Source organism: Marmota monax, unplaced genomic scaffold (assembly GCF_021218885.2).
Source record: "Marmota monax isolate L192 unplaced genomic scaffold, Marmota_monax_Labrador192_F-V1.1 WCK01_AAM20220418_F8-fsc01627, whole genome shotgun sequence".
Classification (NCBI taxonomy): Eukaryota; Metazoa; Chordata; class Mammalia; order Rodentia; family Sciuridae; genus Marmota; species Marmota monax.
The window spans coordinates 1-6,358 of NW_026692911.1; positions in this window are offsets into that span (position 1 = coordinate 1).

Genomic DNA, 6,358 nt, shown 5'->3' on the forward strand with positions numbered 1-6,358 from the left:
TGGCTTTATGTAGGGAAATTATTCAAAGCAAATGAACTTTCAGCTTGGGTCTTGAAGAATAGCTAGAAGTTGTCCAGCAGAGGAATTAAGGTAAGGCATTCTAGAAAAGAAAATAAAGATTTTTAAAGGTAGCATTGTGAATGATTCTATTTTAAGTGTTTTCTGAAACCATCTCCAACATATGTCCTGTGATTAATCTTTTCTGCCTTTAAAAATTTTATATGTTTTCATGAAATATTTACCACATTTTTAAAAATTATTTACATATTTTGCTACCCATGCTTAGATATGAACTTCTTAAGAATAACACCTACAGACCTTTATAATTCCAGTTTTTTATAATAGCAAGTACTTAACAGATAATGGTTTATTATTTTAAAAAAATCAGTGAATCAGGCACAATGTTACATGCCTATAATCCCAGGAACTTGGGACTTAGGCTCTAAGTTTGAGACCACCAGACCTAACACCTTAGTGAGACCCTAAGCAACCTAATGAGAACTTGTCTAAAAAGAAAAAAAAAAAGACTTGGGATGTACCTCAGTACTAGCAAAACAACAACAAGAAGAAGTACTCAAACATACAAAAAACAAAAAGAACAAGTCAGTGGATGAGTAAAATTTCAAAGTGGATATTGAGAAGGTAACAAGGATAAGGCGTAAAGGTGTGGTTCTGGAATACCATGTGGCTTTGAGGATATTGAAGAGGTAGATTGGGTCTGACTGTTAAACTCACAGATAATATACCAAACTTTTTTGTTTTATGTTACTAAATTTGTTGTCGATTTTCATAGTAGTAATATCAGATTAATGACTGCCATTCTGACTGATATGAAAAGAAATCTCAGGGTAGTTATGATTTGCATGTCCCTAATTGCTAAGGATGTTGAAGTCACTTTTGTATATTTGTTGGCTATTGGTATTGCTTTTTTGAGAAGTGTTTGCTTATTTAACTATCCCATTTTTTAATTGGGCTTTTTTTTGGTTTTAAGTTTTTGAGTTCTTTATATATTCTAGATATTAATCTTTTACCAGTAGAGTAGCTAGCAAAGATATTTTCCCATTTTGTATGCTCTCTCTTTATATTCTTAATTCTTTCCTTTGCTGTGCAGAAACTTTTTGATTTTCTTCCCACATTTTTTAAAATCAGTGCATTATAGTTGTAGATAATGGTGGGATTTGTTGTTAATGTATCTGTATATGCACACAGTATATCAATATGATTTGATTTCATATTGTATACTTTAAAAATAAAATGACATTTGTTGTATACTGAATGTTGAAAAACAGGAAAGAAGCAAAATCAGGAGAACAGGAACTCAGAACTGAGGTTCTAAGTTTGAGACCACCAGAGTGGGACCCTAAGCAACTTAATGATATCTTTTCTGGTAAAATAAAGAGAAAGAAAAAAAGACTTGGGATGTACCCCAGTAAGGGCAGCAAAACAACAAGAAGAAGAAGTACCCAAACAAACAAAAAATAAAAAGAACAAGTCAGTGGATGAATAAAATTTCAAAGTGGATATTGAGTAGATGACAAGGATAAGTGGGAGAGGTAAAATTTGCATGAAAAAACAATTGTTTAAAATTCACATTTCAGATAGATCAATATATGGTTAGAAAAAAAAACTTTTTTTGACATTTCCTTATGGGAATTATGAGATAAAAGAGCACACATCACATCACATGGACCTGCTATGAATTAGCTAGATTTGTGGAATTTGTGCTCTTGAGAGCAGTTGACTCATAAACTGCCACATTATCAATGGTGTAAAAATAAGACAATCTTGTATAATATGGGTTTACACAATCAGTTGTAATCTTCTACTATAATTTGAGTCTTTTTAATGAAAAAGGCCCTGGTTCTCCATTTTGCTTCCATCAGAACAGATAAGAAAGACTTTGCTTACTTTGATTTGATCTGAAAACAAAATTGGATTGAAGATGAAAGACATTCTGAGAACAGCAGCATAGTCCTACCGGGAAATCAGAATGTTCAGTGCACAGAAAGGGATGATATGAAATGAAATCTCAGGGTAGTTATAATTTGCATGTCCTCAGATCTGCTCCCATTTCATGGGTCAGAGTGCACTGTGAGCTATGTTATGCCTACTGAAGCCAAACTTATTTCTTAGTTGTGAGGGTTGATCACTTAATACATTTGGGACATTGTGAAAGTAGTGTAAACTCTGTAAGCTTTGATTTCTTCAGAGAGAATGATCGTAGTATCATATACTAGAGTAACATTATAAATATCACATTTGAAGTCCTGGGCAAAGTGCATGACAGATCAGAAAATCTCAATAATGATTATTATTGCAATTGTTACATCATATTCACAGTTGTTTGTATTGTTATTTAAAAATAAGCCTAGGGTAGATTTTGGACAATCACCAAATGGTAAGGAAGAAGCACAGCAGAAATTTTTTCCCAGGGTGCTTACTAATTCTTCACTTCAGACTTTTAGCCTTAAATGTTACAAATTGCAGATGTTTAAAGCCATCCAGTTTTAGCAACCAATACACTATGCAAGATTTGAAAGTTTTGATTTTCATTGACATTCACCAAGTGTATTGAATATTGTGATTTACTTATAAAGCAGGAATGCTGGGACTTGGGTTGTACTCTGTAATAGCGCAGTGGTGGACTGCTTGCCTAGCATGCACAAAGCCCTAAGATAGATTTTCGGCATCTTGAAGAAAAGGAAGAGAGAGGTGGGGAGGGAGAGAGAGGGAGAAAGAAATAAAAGATTCCAGAAACACTTAGAATATTTTAATTTGTCAACTGAATAAAAACATCTGGTAGATGATGCCATAAACCCATCAGGAGTTCTTAAAGCGCCAATGAATGAAAAACAATGACTTCTTTTCTTCTGGAAACAAAAGAAAAATGTTGGGGAAAAATGGAAAAGTGTGTATTATAAGAATTACTTTGGTTCTATGTGAAGAGGAAGTTATTTGATGGAAATAAAAATTTTATTTAAAATTCTTACCAAAAATATTCATAAATATAATCTTGAGATAATAATTGTAATACATTTGAAAATTAATTTACTTTGAAGTGTTTGAAATTATTCTGCAAAAGTGGAATTTTAATCTGTTGATTTTTAAATAATTTTTACAGCTTTGGGAGGAACGGGAAGTTAACATGGCATGAAGTGCAGTTAGGACCATGGAGATTCTGTTATGCCTCCTCCTTCTGGGAACATGCGCAATGTTTCCCAAGATGGGTGCCCAGAGGGACAGGAAATGTGATTTTCTTATACAGTCTCCTGTCCTACTGAGTAGGGCTAACCACAAAGGCAAGAACTCCTTGGGCTGACTTGCATATAGGCAAAATGGGCACTGGAGTGTGGAGAAGCTTTTGAGTGAAAGTGAAAAGCTCATGTTGTAGATTTGAAATGAAGTATCCCAATCCAAGTGTGGGTTTAGCTTTTGAAGGAGTAAAAGATGAATCTCACATCTGCTTAAATGGAAGGTGTTCTGAGAGAACATGACATGGAGAACCAGGGTAGCTTTGTGTAATCATCAGTAAATACTTGAGTGTGTATTCTTTGCCTTACTGGAGCTTAAAGTAAGTTGAAGAAAGGGAAATAAAAATGGATATTCAAATGATTCCATAAGTACCACAAGCAGAACAGGCTAAGAAGAAATAGCCATTTTCTCTGGAAAAAGACTGAAGACAGAGGGATAATGGGGGAAGAATGTGTTAGAAAATGAGTTTCAAAGATGAGTCCCTATAGTAAGAGAGGTGCATTCTCTTGAGACAGATTCTGGTATATTTTCCACTCATTATCACTACTCATAGTAACTCAGTCTCAAGTGAAAGAAATAGGTTGACAGCAGATTCCTCCTAGACTCAGATTTATAGACGACATGATTGATAGGGAATTTCCTCAAATTATGCTTAATTTGACATATGACATAATTTTAGGTCTCCCATGGGACAACCCTAAACAACTTATCTCATTCACCTATATTACCTCAAATAAAGGTGTGAACAAACTGCAGTTTGGACTAACATGTCTGTGCATAAACCTATATGAACAAAGTAGACTTTATTACCTGGAATCAAATCAAATGAATTTACCTATCCCCACTTTCCTAAAAAAGGCAGACAAATATATTTTCTGGCTATAGAATTTCAGGTCATTTTACTTAACAATATAGTTCTCTCTTTTTCTTCTTAGAAATTTCATTGTAGTTCATTTTATGTATTATATAATGTACTGAATATCTACATAGTAAAAAAATTTTCAATGCCAGCATAGATGAAATTATGCTCTATACTGTGTGTGGAGAATGTGTTAGCTCACATTGAGTTGAGTTCCAGTTATCATTCTACCACAAGATTTTCTGTTTATTCATCAAGTGTCAACAAATTTTTATTTTTACATCTTTATGACACATGAATGAAAATCAAGAAAAAGTGCATATTTATCTAACAACTCCTTGATATTCAAGAAAAGAACATTCAAAAGTTATCACATCTGTACTAGAAATTGTCACAGAAGAAGCTCAGGACTGTTCCTTCAAGATCTTTGAAAACTATTGTTCAGAACATCATCATTATTTTACAAATTCTGGAATTATTCTACAAAGTTAAGCATAATAAGGGTGAGGGTAAAAAACATGTAGCTTCTTGAGATTGATCTGATATTAATATATATGTTATGAGGTACATATGATTTTCTTATTAGTATGAGACAGAAATAAGAAAATCAATAAGGGTCCTTTGGTCGGCAAGGTGTGTTCTATATCTTAGAGATGTGGTAATAAAATATTTGTGGGGAGGGATCCTTCATGGAGATTATGGTCCAGTACAGTTGGACAATAATAAGTCAAATGCAAACTAGAAGGATTGAAAATCACTATTGGAGAATTGTATTTTCATTGTGGCTGAGAAGTAAGTTTAATTTACAGTTGAATAGAAGATTGAGGCAAGTTGATGGAGGTAAATTCTTATAAACATTTTTAACAGTTTTAACATAGAACTGAATGCTTTGAAACATAATAAAAAATTTATAAATGTCATTTCTATCTATTGTTCCATTAATAAGAAAAAATATAGTGGATATTGTTGTTAAATACCTCACATAATAAAATGGAAATTACATACACATAAGCCTTGTAAAACAGATCAAGCAATACAAATACAATCCTCACATATACATATGTATTATGAGTTATCCTCCACAAAAATATGGATCAGATATTTGTATAGATATATGGATATGGATAGATATATAGATATTTTTCTAGGAAAATAAAATGAAGTAAGAACATAAAAAATGAGTAGCACATAGAAAATTCAGAAAATGTTTTCCTGTAGTTTTCAAAGGGGGGAATAGCCTTCTCTCTGTCATTACAACTTTTAGTTTTATAGGGTGACATAAAGGCGACTTTGCATTGAGGTGTTTCTGTCACATAGAAGGTCGGCTGATGACAACACAAGCACAGTTTTATGCCTTTTAAATGAGAGAAAAGCAACTTAACCAAGGTTAAATTCTCATGCTAGCTTTGAAAGTAGAAGTGTCGCTTTGCTGTATCTGTGGACATAGTGCAAGAGAGAGGAGCAGGGAAGAGCATGAGGTTATTTGGAGGTGAACATACTTTTCTCCTTAATGCAAAGTTTTTGAAGACTTCAAAGCTTAGAGGTGTCAGAAAGAATACAACAATGGCCTGCCATGTAGAAGAGGCACTGAAGTGAAAAAGAAACACCTTGTCTCCAAAAGTATGAGAACTTCTTCTAGAAAGATACAAAAAAGAAAAAAAAATGTAGATACTGTTATTGTTACCAAGAGCTCAGTTGTTGTCCCTGATGCTAATCCAATAACAAGGACACAGTTTTGGAAAAATGGGAAAAAAAGGTTTTATTGCTTTATTGGCAAAGGAAAAATGCCAGGATCTCCTGTGATTCTGCTCATTGGGGGAATGGAGGATATTTATAATTTATTTTCTATTCTACTTTGTTATGTGACAGTTCATATTACACATAGAGAGCACAATTTTTCATATCTCTGGTTGTATACAAAGTATGTTCACACCATTCCTGTCTTCATACAGATACTTAGGATAATGATGTCCATCTCATTCCACCATCTTTTCTACTCCCATGCCCCCTTCCTTCCCTTGCCACCATCTAGAGTTCCTCCAGTCCTTCCAAGACCCTTCCAACCCCACTATGAATCAGCCTCCTCATATCAGAGAAAACATTTGGCATTTGGTTTTTGGGGATTGGCTAACTTCACTTGGCAATACATACTCCAACTCCATCCATTTACCAGAACAGAGGATTTTTTAAAAGATGATTAAAAGATTACATTTCAGGTATGCCCTGACATGTTTGCTTTAAAATAAG